At 39.4% G+C, this 18,268-nt stretch overlaps 1 pseudogene; it reads left to right on the forward strand.

Moving 5' to 3' along the window:
* The first annotated feature begins 786 nt into the window (after positions 1-786).
* Positions 787-1,341, forward strand: LOC102497157 (ATP synthase subunit e, mitochondrial pseudogene; annotated as a pseudogene).
* Positions 1,342-18,268: the final 16,927 nt, after the last annotated feature.

Genomic DNA, 18,268 nt, shown 5'->3' on the forward strand with positions numbered 1-18,268 from the left:
CAGTATTTTTATAAAAACAAAATAAAGCAGAAAATATTAAAGCACATTATATGTAAGTAAATGCTTTCATTAAACTTGTTAATATATAAACACGTATCTGCTTACATGTTGTATTTGTATGTATAAGACTTCAAAAAGTGAATAAAAGGAAAATATGAGTTTATTTTGATGCAAAAATTTGAAATCCATGTGTAGTTTTTTGTTAATACATATTCTCCATGAAGGTTTTGAAGACCCCTTTCCCCTAGTTCATGTATGTGTACTTTATATACATTTATGTATACTGGGGAAAATCTATTTCTCAGTATGGGTAGCAGTCAAAAAGTATGAGAAAGAACGAACCAGAAGATCTAAGATCCCTTTCATTTGTGGCCTTTGCAGTGCTGGGTGCCAAGACAGCACAAGTTGAGTGGGAGGGAGGCCTGCGTGGGAGAGATGTGACGAGAACAGGCTTTACCTGACTGCTTCCCACTTGGTAAGTCAGAATCACTCCTGTAAAGAAGGTGCTCTGATGCCCACATTGATCCAAAATGTCAAGGTCAGAAATGACATTTTGAAGGATATGAGGACATTTCAAACAGGGATACCACTAACCTCAGGGGTTGTTATGAGAATTCAGTGTACATACGGTCCCTCAAACTAAGAAGTGCTATACACTGCTAGGGCACCACTATTTTTGTCGCCTATATACTTGCGGTTGGTACTACCATCCCAGACTTTCTTAGGATAAACTCCAGACTGACTCTGGCTCCGGGTTGTGCTTCTGGCGCGAAGGTCAAGGACCAAATGATGCAGCCAGTGTAGGTCTCTCCGCTCATCAAGCTGAGCCGCTACTCTGTTCCTCGGCGTGGCCTACCGACCAAACGCTACAGTTAGCTAAAACCTCGGGCAGAAGAGGAGAGGAGGATAGCAGCGGAGGAGAAGCAGCAGCAGGATGAACTGAAACGGATTGAGAGAGAGTTGGCAGAAGCCCAAGATGACAGCATATTAAAGTGAAAGGTTCTGGGGACCAGCAGTTAGTGTAATAGCTATGTCTCTGGACTCCCACGTAGTCAGCCGCGGTTTGAGTCCCAGACCCGGCGGCTTGAACTCACACCGGGGCGCATTTGCGTTCGTGCCCAAGATCCAGAGAGGAGAATGGAGAAGGGATTGTGGCGTGGTCATCCCCCCAGGGGGTGATTTCTCGCTTTCTGTCTCTCTGTCTCTCTCTGTCTGGCGAGCGCACGTGCCCTATAGCAAAAACTTCTAAAAGAAAGAAAAGAAAAAGAAAAAAGTGAGAGGTTCTGCGAGCCTGCTCGTCTCCAGACCAGTAGTGGATGAATAAAGCTTTCTGTGTTGTGCCAGGTGTGTGTGTGGGGGGAACAACTCCAAACCGTTGCCAACCAGAACACTAATTGTCACACTTGTCAACGAACCAATGGTGGCGCAAGGACTAACAGACACAAGCTCCAGGGCCAGAGTAGGAAGGGAAAGATGGGGTTCTGATCCTCAGACACCTTGGATAATTCTTGGTTTCTACATCAGAAGAATCGACTGTATTTAGATTTCCTGGTGACGATTCTGATTTGCTAGCACTGTAGACCATTAGCTGCCAACATTAAGGGCATAATAAGCCTTATTCATCAAGAATTATGGCTACGTAAACATATTGCTACTTGCCTTGGCCTTGAGGTGAAATGAGGTGGAGCCTCGAGTGGTAGTGGATGGTGGATTGAGAAAAATGGAGAACGCTGCGGCTGAGCCGTTCCATGGTTATTCTGTTATAGGGAAGGTAAAGTCAGGTACTTCCTATTATAGACGTCAGCTGGGGTATATCTTGAATCCTGTGGTCCTAAACAAGCCTCTCCTTCTCTGGCTAATACTCAGTTTTCTTCAATCTGCACTGCCCAACAGTAGATTATGTCTTTGTCAGAGCGTTCATTTGTCCTATATCCAGCATAAAGACCATATCTACCTTAAAGATTTCTCTCAGATTTGGCCGCTCCCTGCAGCTACTGGTATGCTATTAGTACATGGTAAAGTATAATTTTGGGGCCAGCAGGTGGTATAGTAGTTAGGGCGCTGGACTCTCACAGAGCTGACTACAGTTAAGTCCCAGATCTGGTGGCTTAAAACTCATGGGGGATTGTGTGTACATGCTGCCCAAAATCCCAGGAGGAGAATGGAGGAGAAGAGGGTGATATTACCCTTTGGGGGGAGGTGATTTCTCATGTCCTCTCTCTATCTCTCCAGCGAGTGCATGCACTCTAAGGCAAAAACACCTTAAAAAAAAAAAAATTCAGGGGCCGGCACTGTATTCACATATGGCTGACTGCAGTGTGAGTCCTGGACCTGGCAGCTTGATTTCTCACTTTCCCTTTTCTCTTTCTCTCACTCCATCCCTCTCTGGTTAAATTTAATTAAGTAAATACAGTTAAATAAGCTAATGCTTTTAAAAAAAAGTATAATTTGCATTTTAAAGTAAAAGTAACATAATGATCCTGAAATAACTTCAGAATCAAGGAGTACCTCAGGATTATCATGGAGATACATAAAAGCATTAGTGGTATTAATAGTGACTTCCTTCCTACCATCTTCTATCTTTCCTCTTCCCCCCTCTCTTTCTTCCATGAACAGGAGAGAGGGAGGGAAGACAACTTGTACCCTTAACAAGGTCCTATTCTCTGATCCTTCCCCCAGCCTTTCTCGGCCAGCTAACATCATGGGCATGTGCATGTGTGCCTAGCATTCACAAATCTACCCAAGGAACTGAGCGACGGTCTTCCATGTGGCCTCCAGCATTGCAGAGTGTTGTGCTACCACTGTGCCACAGTGGGGTAGGTCCAACAGTGCTTTACATTTTTTTTTTTGAGAATTAGTTTATTTAATTTTATTTATTATTATTTTTTAAATTGATCCAAGAGAGATAGAGAGAGAGAGAGAGAGGAAAAGTGAGAAAGCAAGCCTCTAGGTCCAGGGTTCGAATTGCAGTAGACCATGCCTTAACCACCATGCCACTGATGGCCCTGTGATTTTCTTTGAATGGGATGCTAATAACAAACTTTTTTTGAAGTTTAAATCTTGGTTCATTTGTTTATCAATTTGATTAGGACTCTGCATATTTTACCTTCTCATATGACCAACTGTTGGATTGAAAGAACATCAAGGTGATCTGGTTCTCTGATCTGATGCTTGAATTACTTCTGATTTAATCAACAAAAATATTGTGCACATACCAGAAGTAAAACACTATTTCATGTGCTGGGATGCAGTGGTGAATACTTCTGTATCACAAAATAGGATTTTTTCCCAAGTGCTCATCAAGGGGAACTCACTTGATGACAGCCCAGTGCACTTGAAACATCAGCTTTTCTGTCAATTTCATTCACTTGTCTCATTTAGAACCAACACAAACCCATTCTCCTGACATCCCTCAAATATCTGAAGACAGTTCTTACATACAACCTCATCTCTTTCCTCCTCTACCTGCACTTCCTGCCCTCAAATGTTTTCTTTGTCCAAACTAAGACTCCTCCATCCCCTCTACTATTCATCCTGGGGCAGCTTTTCTCTCCACTTACCTCTGAAATGTGACAAAGATCATGTTCGTTGTTCTCAACGAAGAGTGCCATATTAGACCTCTGGACCCTATTGGACTATCGTCTTCACTCCAAATATACCCTTTGATACTCCACTCAAGTGTCGCTGGGGTTGGGGCTCTGCCAGTGGCATTGCTACTTCAGTAGCTGGCTTCACGCCCATTCTGCCAACGTGGCCTTGAGAGGGAGACCCAGAGTCGGAAGGAGAAAGGACACGCTCTGTTTTGCTCCCAGTTGTTGGAAACGTCCCAGCACCACAGGTTCTCACCTCGGCAAAAGCAGCTGGTTCCCTTCTCTGTGGTAGGGCACCACCGTCCTCTGAGGTCTGAGCCCCAGATCTGTACAGCCTCTCGTCTGAACTCTTCAGGATCTTTGAGGACAGCTTGATCTTCTTTGATGACTTCAGCCCATAGGATGGCAACTCCCAGACCGTATTTCCTGGCCTTACCTCTCTCCAGCATTACGTACCCTGCAGCCATTTTGCAGTCAGCTTGATGCCCAAATCTGAACTTGATGTCTATGCTTTCCTCTTCAGTTAGGAGAAACCTGGGATTCATCCTGTTTCTTCCCCCCTCGTCTTTCACCCTTAGCCAATCTCCAAGTGCAGGCCATTCATAGCTAAGAATTTCTCCATTCGTTTCCTCCTTTCCATTTTCACCAAACCTCAAACTGAGCTCTCTTGTCTTCTGCCCTCTTCAAGTTAATCTCACCCACAAAGGTCATTGACTTGTCCTGGGCTTAAATCTGATTGCCTAATCTCACTGTCTCCTACTGTGGTTCTCCTTCTGTCTCCCTGCTCCCCCCTTCTGTTTCAGCAACCCTGCACTTTCTGTTCCTATACTATGTGACTGTCTTTTCTCACACACATATACTTTGCTTGGTAAATGATTTAGAACTCAACTATCCAGAAAGGTGCCCCCCACATGCTCCTTCACATCTGTCTGTTCCTTTGTGCTCCCACATACTTGATGGCATATTTTTATGCATGCACGTAACAGTCTGTGTTCCAATACTCTTCCTTTCTCAGCTGACAGTGCTTTTGATGGGCTTTTTCAACCTCATTATTACCAGACACAGCATTTGTCATGCATTAGGCTCTTAATAAGTGTTTTTGGGTGAACTTCATGGAATCATTACTATTAACGTAAACAACATTCTGTTTTTAAGTTTGTTTCTCCCATGAGAGAGTGAAAGAGCAACCCAACAGGGTCTTAGTTGGGGCTCTGCCAGTGGCATTGCTACTTCAGTAGCTGGCTTCACGCCCATTCTGCCAACGTGGCCTTGAGAGGGAGACCCAGAGTCGGAAGGAGAAAGGACACGCTCTGTTTTGCTCCCAGTTGTTGGAAACGTCCCAGCACCACAGGTTCTCACCTCGGCAAAAGCAGCTGGTTCCCTTCTCTGTGGTAGGGCACCACCGTCCTCTGAGGTCTGAGCCCCAGATCTGTACAGCCTCTCGTCTGAACTCTTCAGGATCTTTGAGGACAGCTTGATCTTCTTTGATGACTTCAGCCCATAGGATGGCAACTCCCAGACCGTATTTCCTGGCCTTACCTCTCTCCAGCATTACGTACCCTGCAGCCATTTTGCAGTCAGCTTGATGCCCAAATCTGAACTTGATGTCTATGCTTTCCTCTTCAGTTAGGAGAAACCTGGGATTCATCCTGTTTCTTCCCCCCTCGTCTTTCACCCTTAGCCAATCTCCAAGTGCAGGCCATTCATAGCTAAGAATTTCTCCATTCGTTTCCTCCTTTCCATTTTCACCAAACCTCAAACTGAGCTCTCTTGTCTTCTGCCCTCTTCAAGTTAATCTCACCCACAAAGGTCATTGACTTGTCCTGGGCTTAAATCTGATTGCCTAATCTCACTGTCTCCTACTGTGGTTCTCCTTCTGTCTCCCTGCTCCCCCCTTCTGTTTCAGCAACCCTGCACTTTCTGTTCCTATACTATGTGACTGTCTTTTCTCACACACATATACTTTGCTTGGTAAATGATTTAGAACTCAACTATCCAGAAAGGTGCCCCCCACATGCTCCTTCACATCTGTCTGTTCCTTTGTGCTCCCACATACTTGATGGCATATTTTTATGCATGCACGTAACAGTCTGTGTTCCAATACTCTTCCTTTCTCAGCTGACAGTGCTTTTGATGGGCTTTTTCAACCTCATTATTACCAGACACAGCATTTGTCATGCATTAGGCTCTTAATAAGTGTTTTTGGGTGAACTTCATGGAATCATTACTATTAACGTAAACAACATTCTGTTTTTAAGTTTGTTTCTCCCATGAGAGAGTGAAAGAGCAACCCAACAGGGTCTTAAACGCCACGATCTATACCCAACACCAGCCAGCCCTGGATCCCGTGCGTGCATGTGCCTGATGTGCTCAGGGAAGTCTGCAGACATGAACTTGGAACCTTCCCATGTGGGTCAGCCCCACAGACTGTCATATTTCAAAACACCACTGTCCAGCTGCCAAATTGTTGTTGAAATGAGTAATTTTCTCTACCAAATAGAGTATCACTCAGCAATGAAAAACTTTTTTAGTTAAAAAAGAAACAACTATTGATGCACATTAACAATTTGTATGAATCTCTAGGGAATTGTGCTGGCTGGAAAGAAAAAAAAAGCCATATTCTACATGGTCCCTTTAATATATCATTATTGAAATGATAAAATTATAGAATGAGAGATAGATTAGTGGTTTCCTGGGGTCAAGAACTGGGCAAGGGTGGGAGAAAAATATGTGTGCCCTAACATGATGATTCCTTGTGGGTTCCTGTGGAGATGCGCTGCTCAGCATCTTAGCCATCTTAATATCAATATCCTGACTGCGATACTGTGCTACAGGTTTGGAAGATGCTACCATTAAGAGAAAATGGTTGTAAAGGCACAGAGGCTCCTTTATTTTTTCAGAGAGAGATTTTGCTATAGGGTATGTGTGCTCACTGGCAAGACAGAGAGAGACAGAAAGTAAGAAATCACCCCTGCCTCCGGGACGATGGCCGCACCACAGTCCCTTCTCCTCTATTCTTCTCTCAGGATCTTGGGCACACGCACACACGTGCCCAGCAAGAGTTTTAAGCCACCAGGTCCGGGACTTGAGTCACAATCCGCTATTTGGAAGTCCAGCAATGTAACCATTAAGCCATCTGCTGGTCCCTCTGTATTATTTCTTACCACTACTATGTGAATTTATAATTATCTCAAAATAAGCAATTTAATTTTAAAAAAAGATTTCACACCAGAAAGAACACAGACTTCACACCTTTTCAAATGCATTCTTTTTATTTGAGAATGATCTCAAGGCAGTGCCCTTTGGGAACGACATCTCTCATCATCATATACATCGAGATCAACCATTACTTTCAGTAAAGTACAAAAATACACACATCAGTGACTTCCGTACAATAAATACATAATCGTGCATCCCACAATAAAAGGCACCGAAAACTGGTCACTTAGTAGTCATAAAAATTACTAGCTACATTAACAAAGTCACCCAATTTATCTGTACAAGGAAATGTAACAATATATTCCAAAGGTGAAAACACATAAAACATCTTTAAAATAGTATGCAATAAATATCTCAATTGTTGTATGTATTTTAAAAATTATGCCATTGTAAACAGCATGTAAACAAACAAAACTCACGTTGTCTTACCATTATTAAAAGTATTAGAGCCAAAGTTATAACCTCTGCTCTGTCAGGTATATTTCACTGGCAAGTGTGCTAAGCAGTTAAAAGTTTCACTCTTTTCTGCAGCAAACAGAGCCCACTGTGTAATAAATAGATCGACATTATCTGCATCTTTCAGATACAAGTACTTAGTTTCAAAACAGACTACCAAAAAGTAGTAAATCTTTAGCTATAAATAATATGACAAGGCTAAATTAAAACTATCTTTTGCAATGTAAGGGATAAAGGGAGCTCTACTGTTATTTCAACATGATGCTAAACAGGAGGCAAATAATTTCTGATGATCTTTATTGAAAGGTAGAATGAAAATGCTGAATATGGTGTCCAGCCTCTGAGCCTCCTGTTTGTAGACATTTTACAAAGTGGTAAATTTACAATTAAGTGGTATTAAACTAAGAAATTTCTTTTGCTAGAGAACAAAGAAATGGTTGATACTTTGTATTTATGGGAAATAGTGACTTCAAAATACGCCTATCGAAATGTGACTATACATACACATAAGGTTTTGCCCCCGTACTTATTGACAATAAAGATAAAGGCAATCTTTTTTCCTTCTCATAAAGGAACCCTATTGCTTAGCCATCAATAAATATTCAGAGAAGTTACTTTTTTATAACTCGAATATTTTTGTTTTGCTTCATCTATACATCAATGCCTTGTGGCACACATATACTAGTAGTAAATCTACTCTATGCTTAGATAAGTAGCTACTTACTAAATATTATTATTCTCTACTCCCCATTAAAAGTAGCTGAGGTAAAAACATCAATCCACAATTTCAAAAGGAACTTTTGATGTCTACCAAAAACATTACTTTATAACCTCTTTCCTCTACTGTGGGTTTACAATGCTTACTTCTTTTATGTTTTCAGTGTGTGTGCTATTAATAAGAGCATATGCCTTCCGAAAAAGTACTCTAAATTTAACTCATGTTCTAAGTACCTACCAATCCCTCAGCTCACACAGAGCACCTCTGGTTGTGGGACTAAGGTTCTATAGGACTGATGAAACAAGTACTTGATCAGGGATGGTCAAAGTCATTTGTGGCTTACACAAAAATACAAAACTTGTGGACATAAAAATGGTATTATCTGTGTGGAAAGAGACTCTCTCTCTGAAATAACCTGAGAAACACTTGGTCTAGACATTTTTCCCTGCTAATTTCTTAAACAGACTGTAGAAAAATAATTGTGAAAGGAAACATGAACTCTACCAGATAGGAGCTAGGTCTTATTTTATTTGTATGACCAGTAATGAACCGCGTGCCAAGTATAGAGGGCATAGAAAAATGTCTATCAACTGAATGAAAGGAAGAGGGCATTTCATTTAATTGCATACATTTGACGGGTGCTTAATTTTAGAAAGTATTAACTTCAAATAGCTTTCTGTGTCAACCTTTATTATTATTTGGGGAAATAGTAGAAAGGTTTTATAGAATCACACACACATACACACACACACACAGGTGCATAGGTAACTTTTTAGTCTTCATGGTTTCTTAGGAGTGATGATAAGCTCGCTTACGTTTACATTAAAATAAGCATTTATTATAAATGACCTGAAATCATACAAATCCAGTCTATGTCTCCCTGAATATTACTTCTACAAGTTCACCTCATTATTACTTTTTATTCTTTTTCAAATGCCCTTGTGTATAAGTAACCAGTGCCTATATTTATACGGATTGTGTACATTGAATATCTTTAGAGAGAAAATGAACCTTTAGGGCATATCAATGATCAATGTATTTATGTCATATTACAAATATGAATTTGGCAGTTTGTGAACATTCGGAAAGCCTTTTTTGGAAAGAATTCAGATTTGGTCAGTGTTTGTGACCTAAAGCTAAGAGATGATTGTCCTTCACAGAACAATTGCTCTTTCCTGCTGCTTCTTCCACTGATTTGCCTAGAATGCATGAAAGCCCATGGATACACACTGACCTCATGTGGCCCTTCAGGGAATCCTTAGCTTTTACTTGTGAAAGTTTAAAAATATAGAGAGGTTTGAGTTTTATATTACCTTCATTCAAAACATGTATTACAGTCCCATTATGTGTTATTTAGACACTGAGACTAACAAAGATGGACAGAGAAATTCAGTGGAAGTATGTGTGTGTACACATATGTAACATGTGAGTGTCTGGTGTATGTGTACATGTGATTGAAATGTGATGCTATTTAACAGACAAAGTTTCAAGATACTATGAAGCAAGGATGAAACACCTGCCTGGGGAAGCCATGCAGGGCTTCACAGAGTTAAAACTTTGAACTGAGTCTTGAATGGCCTGTGACTATCCCAAGGCACTAAACTGAGAGCAGCTCCAAATTCCTGGGTTGCTAAAGGTCAATGGTGGGATGGTGAGTGAGGCTACTAGAAAGTAGGAAAACACAAAATTGAGTTTTAGAAAGACTACTTAGGTGGGAGAGAATGAAAGCAGGAAAACCAGCTGCTGAAAAACTATGGCCAAAACACAGGAGTGCACGGCGAAGGTTTGTACTAATGAAGGTCTGAACCAAAACAATGGAATTGTTGCTTTATAACAACCAATTAGAAACAGAACATCAACTGCCAACTCAACTTTTGAGATGCTTAAAATAAAAAGAAAAGGCAACTGTATGAATACTAAAATATTTTTAATTAATAAGAGATATAAAACACTTTTGCTTGCACAATCCAAAACTGAGATTAGGATTGAACATTTGTTTTGTTCCATAATGTAGATTCTGAGCTTGGCAGAAGAACACACTTTACATAACGTTGCTATGAAAACTGTGTCATCTTTCAAAAGCTTTCTGAAAGCTTTTAAAGTAAAAGGGAGAGAGGAAACAAAAGAATCATTCAAGTTTGCAATTATGTCACTCTCACCATTATGTATATTAAAAAAAACTGCTGCACAACTGTAATCTGTAAACAAGGAAGGTTCTAATAAAAAATTATAATTAATTTCAACCAAAGTAAAGTCATCTGTATATTAGGTTGTAGAAAGCAAATTCTCGAAAAAATTATTTCTTCCAGTCACTGTACCAAATCATTCTGGAATAATCAGGTAGAGACCTGTGATCATGAAAATTAACTCGTCAATAAGACAGATTAAGAAACCAGGCTGATGAGTTCCACTTTGGTCTTTTCTCTTACGTCATACAGTTTATAGCCTTTGATAATTCCAATATTTTTCAGGGAAGGAGACTCAACAGAAGATCCAAGTTATATTATGCTATGATAAATACAGATTTAGCAAAAAAACCTCTAGATCAAGAATCACATTAATGAGGGAACCAGCAGTTAGCATAATGGCTATGTCGCTGGACTCCCACGTAGTCGACCGCAGTTTGCGTCCCCGACCTGATGGCTTAAAACTCACGCCGGGCGCATGTGTGTGCGTGCCCAAGATCCCAAGAGGAGAATGGAGGAGAAGGGATTGCGGCGTGACCATCTCCCCAGGGGTAATTTCTCGCTTTCTGTCTCTCTGTCTCTGTCTGTCTGGCGAGCGCACATGCCCTATATCGAAAACCTCTCCAAAAAAAAAAAAAAAAAGATCACATAAATGAATTCAAATGCCATGTAAAAAATAAAGTCATCATTCACTAATGCTCATGTATAGCTAATTTAATGATTTTAACTGGATTATTCTCATTTCTAGTTTATTTCTCTTCATTTTATACAAATTTCCAATAGAGTAATAATTAAAATAAACTCTAGTGGTTTTTTTTTTCTTTTGTTTTGTTTTTTCCACTTCTCTTTTTTTAGGTTTTTGTCATAGGGTGTGTGCGGTTGCTAGAGAGAGACAAGAGACGGAAAGTGAGAAATGACTACACAGCAGGGATGGCAACATGGCAATCCTTCTCCATTCTCTTCTTGGGATTTTGGACACACACACACACACACACACACACACACACATACACACACACGCACCTTGATATGATTTTGAAGTTGCTAGGCCCAGGACTCAAACTGTGGTCGGCCACGTGGGAATCCAGTGCCTTGACTACTGTGCCACTTACTGGCCCCAAGTTTGGTTCCTTTATGGGAAGTTTTGAAGTAATTTACATGAAAGAATAAATTCCATGTGAGAATCAAGTCAGTGACTCCTGCTCTGGAAGAAATTGCAAAGAATCCGTTCAGAACTGACTCAGTGAAGAGAACATGAAATCGGGGAAAAATCAAGGTACGGGAACTCCATTTTTTAAACCACTGACTTAAAAAGGTATTTTTCTCTTTGGGAAGATATTCTAAGCTGTGTGGTCCTAATTTTATATTCATATATATATATAATATATATTCCCATCTATAAAATGGTTGTTGGGAGTAAGTATAGAAAAAAATAAAATCACTCAAAATTTTTGAAAGAAATGAGTTAGCGCCTATCCTAAAAGGAATAAAATGAGCCTACAGTATACAGATAAAAATACCTATCACCGGGACCAGCAGTTAGCGTAATGACTATGTCGCTGGATTCCCACGTAGTTGACCGCGGTTTGAGTCCTGGACCTGCAGCTTAAACTCACACCGGGCACGTGTGTGTGCATGCCCAAGATCCCAAGAGGAGAATGGAGGAGAAGGGATTGTGGCGTGGCCATCCCCCCGGGGGTAATTTCTCGCTGTCTCTCTGTCTCTTTCCGTCTGTCTGGCGAGCACACGTGCCCTGTAGCAAAAACCTCTCAAAAAAAAAAAAAAATTACCCATCACCTACTCCAGTACAAATGCTACTAATCTAACTTCATTCTCATTTGAAATTGAACATCAAGGAATATCGATTTGGACTTTCAATTTTCAGGTTAAATTCTGAGAAGTCTTTATATTTAAAGTGACAGTGGAAAAACTTCAGTCTGATTCACACTTACAGTTCCTTTTATAAAAGAAAAATGACCAAGTACTTACCATTGACAACAGTGTGTACCATTTCTAATTAGGGAAATCAAGGCAGCAGAACACAGCCTAAACAAAGGACAATGAGCCCGTGCCAAAGTCAGTTACAGAACCCAGTAAACCTATATTCCTGTCTCCTTAATTATAGAATTTTGTCTTTTACAATACTGGACATTTTAATAACTTTTAGTTGTTTCAAATAAAAGGAAAACCCATCACTGCTAATAAATTTCCAGACTTAGCTAGTTCATGAAAATCTCTTTGGTCTGCATGATAAGGTCCAGTCTGTTTTACCTGTGTTCCGCTGGAAACCACTTGAACCCCTTTGACTAGTTCTGTGTCTATCAGTCACTAAATTGAGAAAGCACAGACATTTGCCCTGTGTAATAAACACATGAGTGGACTATATCAAATGTCTTGAATGGTTAGGCCATCTGAATTATCTCCTTAACTGACTTCTAAACTCCAAGAGTAGAATGGGTTACCTGAATTTGGATGAGACCTACGTAACAGTCTCAGAGTCCATCAGTGTGGCATTTTTGTTGTTCTGAGGTTTCGTGCCTACTGTGCCATGCATCTCAATGTGCTCTGCCTTCTAGTATGGAAGGTGAAAGAAATCTATGTTCAAACTATTTGTTCTCAAATCTTTGCCAAGTTATCAACTCAAGTTCCTCTTTTTCTTGTAATTTCCATATAATGTTTCTCTCATATTTTCTTTTTTCCTTAGGCCAATAATTGTTTGTGTGACAGTAAGACTGATATAAATTCCTGTATCTTTAAAATCATAGTAAATTAATTCTTAATCTCCTACTGTGAGCTCTTAAATAGTTCCTAATTCATCTACTGCTTATGCTAGACAGTAGGAAAAAAGTTTAATTCACTTTTAAAGTGATTTTTTGGGTATACCACATTGCTTTACACATTGTCAAAATATTTTTTTTAACTTAAAAATGTGATTTCATTCTGTGTGGTATGTGGTATTATATTTAAAATATTAGGCTGTTAGGAAAATCATGATATGTTTTTCTATGCAAAAATGTGTCATGACTTCCCAACAACCCGATATTTGTTTTTTCTACAGTTGAAATGCAAATGCAAATACATTTAATTACAAATAATTCAAAACTCAACTAAAAACCTCATCAATTTACGTGACAGAAACAAACCATTATCCATCAGGAGTTATTATCTGTAAAGTAGCCCAGAGTCAAAAGCAAACATATGTGGGAACCAGCAGTTAGCGTAATGGCTATGTCGCTGGACTCCCACGTAGTCAACCGCGGTTTGTGTCCCGGACCCGGTGGCTTAAAACTCACGCTGGGCGCATGTGCGTGCATGCCCAAGATCCCGAGAGGAGAATGGAGGAGAAGGGATTGCGGCGTGACCATCCCCCTTGGGGGGTGATTTCTCGCTTTCTGTCTCTATGTCTCTCTCTGTCTGTCTGGCGAGCGCACACGCCCTACAGTGAAAATCTCAAAAAAAAAAAAAAAAAACCAAACATATGTTAGAAATAAACATCCTGGAATCAAGAGCTGGCTGCTAGAGGAGGTGTGTGATATTGGGGGGGGGGGGATTCAAGATTCTTAACATTCATCTTAATGTCATATTGGTAGTGTGGTCACCAAGATCTTGCTTACAACAAAAATGGAAAACCTACCCAGAAAAGAAGTTATGACTTGAAGAATACACACACACACACACACACACATACACACATATGTATGTGTAAAACATAGTACAATGAATGTAGCTATATTAGATTCTTAATATTGGTGATCTCATTTTGGTTTTATGCCTTTTTTGATATTTATTTTAAAAATGACAATTATTTTCTAACTAAGTCCCTATTACTAGTTAGTTACCTATGATAGTAGAGAATATTACTTTTTATGAGGAAAAAAGTTGGGCATCTGTTTGACAGAAAGGAGTACTTCAAGTATGTAAGTAAATCATAAACAGAGCAATTATACTCTAAGCAACAGCAGTAAAAAGAAAAAGAACTATGGATTTTTTTGTATAAAGATTAAATTCTACAATATAATAAATAAGTGCATTGATTTATACAACTTGCGACAATCTTTTGATAATAAGTAATACTGTCTGTTATTGACCTTCCTGATATCAGCACCAACTCACAAAGAGAAACTCAAAGGTAAAATTCTTGCCCCTAAAGCCACAAAATATACAAAGCTTTTATATTTGTTTGTTATTAAAGATTTTGTCTCCAAAAGTCCTGCAAATTAAAATATATCTTGGCCATTTGAATAACCAACATGATAATTATTTTGGTATAAAAGATAAGAAAAAATTTAATATGAAAATTAATAACACCAGTAAAAGGAGAAACCTGTTATATAAATAGATATTTTGACATTTTTTAAGTGAGATTTTTATCTCACTGAAGAAGAACAATTTGATACAACTTATTTGAAGGTTTGAAAATAATTATCATATTTTCCCAGCTCTAGATAAATATATTACTCCAATGTACTAGTCCTCTTCAATATACAATATATAACTCACAAAACTGGAAATGTTATAATACTTAAACCTTTCACATAACTAGTTACCAGTTACCAGAACTGTAAAAAATGTTTAGCTACTTAGCCTAACTCTTAGAATATAGAAATAGATATAGCTAAGATGTGGGGAACAATAGTGTCATCAAATATTAAGGGTCACAAAATGTATTCTTTTTCTCTTTTAGCTTGTATATCCAACTGCATTGCGCTATTTTAATGACATTATCAACTGAGTATGAAACGCCTTCATTTTAATGCATTTAAAAGTAATCCTATGTTCCTTTGGGTTTGGTTCATTTACTCTTGATATGGAAGTCCTATGAAATACCTAGATTATTTTAAAATTTCCTATAAAATAATAACCTATAGCTTTTCAAAAGGAAATATTTTACATGGAGTTTTTATGAATTTTTAAGTAGTGGCTTGGTTTTAATTTTTCCAACTATAATTTGAAAGTGCACAGAAAATTAAGAGAGTACATAAATAATGTAAATAGGTATCTTTGTTACACAAAGGGAGTTGATCTAGTCATGTTTATTATGTGATGGGGGATTTGTCTTCAACATTATTACTGAGTTTAATGCCATCTCAGATACTCTGTTAAACTCTGAAAATAACAGAAAGAATTATACAGGTACAGTCCAGCTGTCTTGAATCTCTCTGTTCTCTATAATGATAAATGTTTATAGTTTTTTCTTCTAATATAAATGCCTCCAGACATAACTTGGAAAAAGTCGTCAAGAGAAAGTATGATAAAGACAAGAAAAAATTAACGCTTTACATATTATAAAATCCAGTAATCATGGCCTTTGAAAAGTCTGGTCGTTTCTGTAGGGAGACAGCCTACTGCGGAGGCAGCCTGTTCCTAGTCTGAAGCAGGGCCTCTGGCACAGAAGTCAGTCAGGGAGACAAACAGGACCCAGACTCCAACCCATCGGGGCGGGCAGCGAGAGGAGAAGCAAGCCAAGCACTGTGGGAACCTCTCTGGAGGCCATTCCATTGGCCAACAGTTATTATTCGAGGACTTTCCACTCTTCAGCTTTTAAAGAACTTGGTGTTTTAAAGCTGCCATTTATATTCTTAAACCCTAAACCTATGATCTCATTCAACTTATGTCAGAAAGATGTAGGTAGGATGAGTTCATTGGGATGGGTGTTGGGAGAAACAGAAGAAATAGTAAATGTCAAGGTTGAGACGAACTGTTTTTACAGTTCAATTAAAAGCTAAATCCTTGAAGAATGAATATATGAAGAACATGAAAGTCTACTCTGTTGTCAGCCTGGTACAGGCAATAGATGATTACTTTGGAAGTTATGTATAGTGGTAACCCCTGTAATTCCCTAAGTCACGGCTCTGCACCAATATTTCCTTCCCTGATTCCTGTTAAAGAATAACTTCTGTGAAAACTAAGAGTGCCCTCTTATTCATTTAGGAAAAAAAAAATTGCCAGAGGGCATGTGTGTTTTCCAGAGACAGAGACAGAGACAGGGAGAAAGCACCCCTCAATGGTGTATGGTCATACCACAAGCCCTCTTCTTCCACTTTTCTATCCTGTCTGAATTTTGGATTTGGGGGATCCAGTCACCTTAACCACTAGGCAACAGGGTTGTCCTGCTGCCCTTTCATTCATAAAAATTAGTTAAAAAAAAAACAACTCTAAGCAGTTATATTTTGATTGATTTAACAGTATTAAAAATTATTAAGTAAAACATTTCTGACAATAAGTCATTGGGAAAGATCTTATTACAGAACTAAGTAACTTATATTTCTGGAATCAAAAGTATGATGTATTAGTTTTCAGGGACTATTTTAAGAAGTTATTAACCATGTGAAAAGGTAAGCTAGCATAAGAAAAAAATCTAAGTACTCTTTCAGAGCTTAAATGACACATTCACTTTATTTGTAATCATTTTGGTTACTTATTTTTTTAATACTTTTTCATTTTAGCATACCTACCGATTTGTTTAATAGTGTGTGTGCTGCTGTGTGTCCTCAAGCATGAACTATATCAACAGGTAATCTACTGATAAAAAAAAATGAAAATGTACAAGTTGTAGGAAACTGACCTGTTCTTACTTATCTCAGTACATATTCTTCTGAAATGTTCCCTGTTTCTTAAATTGTGAACAATGAACACGCCACATGAGCAATAAACTGAGCAAACATGGACTGTTAGTAAGCTAGATGTGGAGTGAAAGGCTGGATAGAGGCCAGCGATGTTGGTCAGCCAATCTGTGTTCCAGCTTAGCTATCAAAATACACTGGGTAGGTGGGGCTCACTACCTAGGACCAGAATTAGGAATAAATACTGAGAGATAGGGAAGAATCCATAGCTATGGTGAGAAATGAGTTTCACTTCATTTCTGGAATTAGTTGGAGAATGGGTAGGAAACACTGGGCTGAAGAACAAGCTAAATCTGGGAACCCTCTGAAGACCTTGGTTCTCTCATCCCTAATAAATAGGAGGGATAACAGTGGCTCTAAGTGGGACCAGCAGTTAGCGTAATGGCTATGTCACTGGACTCCCACGTAGTTGACCGCGGTTTGCGTCCCGGACCCAGTGGCTTAAAACTCACGCTGGGTGCATGTGCGTGCGTGCCCAAGATCCCGAGAGGAGAACGAAGGAGAAGGGATTGCGGCGTGGCCATTCCCCCTGTGTGTGTGTGTGTGTGTGTGTGTGTGTGTGTGTGTGTGTGATATCTTGCTTTCTGTCTGTCTCTCTCTGTCTGGCACCCTATAGCAAAAACCTCTAAAAAAAAAATCCAAACAAACAAACAGTGGCTCTAAGTCACGCTAATTACCTGCAGAATGTTGTTAAAAGGAAGATTTTGAGCCAGCAGATCCAGAGTAAACCTGCAATTCTGCATTTCTGTAAGCTCCCAGGTGATAATGAGGCTACTGGCCGGTGGGCCACATCCTGAGTAGCAATGATCCAGATCAGTGCTGTCTAGTAGAATTTTTGCAGTGATGTAAATGTTCTACACTGTGCTCTCCGTGACAGTCGCTGAGTACTTGAAACATAGCTCGTGCAACTGGGGAACAATCTCTAATTATACCAAGTTTGAATCTACCCAGCCCTGTGTGACTAGTGACTATAACATTGAACAGCATAGATCTAGACATTCACAGGTCACCTCTTCTCAGCCAGAGCAATATAGATCATAGTCCCCAAATTATCGAATCCATCAATTCTCTTAGATTCTCTGACAAGTAGCCTTTTATAAAATAGCAGACTGTAAAACAAATTTCTTTAAGTTGATTTCTTCCTAGCATTTAGCTAAATGACTTGCAATGTGTGCTTCAGGTGGGGAGAGATGAAAAGGTCACTCTGCAGTGGGGCAATTGACGGGAAGGGACAGCAGGTGCCAGTGAGAATGTGAGCACCCATCAATGTATCGGAACAATGGAAAGCTAGTAAGTAGGAAAGACACGCAGAAGGGGAGGTGGAAAGACACCAGAAGAAATATTGAGTACTCCAGAATTTTTCTTAGGCATCACTCTGTCTCTTTCCTTCTTTAAGTGCAAGTTCTTCTCAGGAAAATGACAGTGAAAGGAAGTAGATGTTGGCTGTGAGTCTCCCCAGCTGAACTCAATCATGCA

This window comes from Tupaia chinensis, unplaced genomic scaffold (assembly GCF_000334495.1).
Source record: "Tupaia chinensis unplaced genomic scaffold, TupChi_1.0 Scaffold000458_1, whole genome shotgun sequence".
NCBI lineage: Eukaryota > Metazoa > Chordata > Mammalia > Scandentia > Tupaiidae > Tupaia > Tupaia belangeri.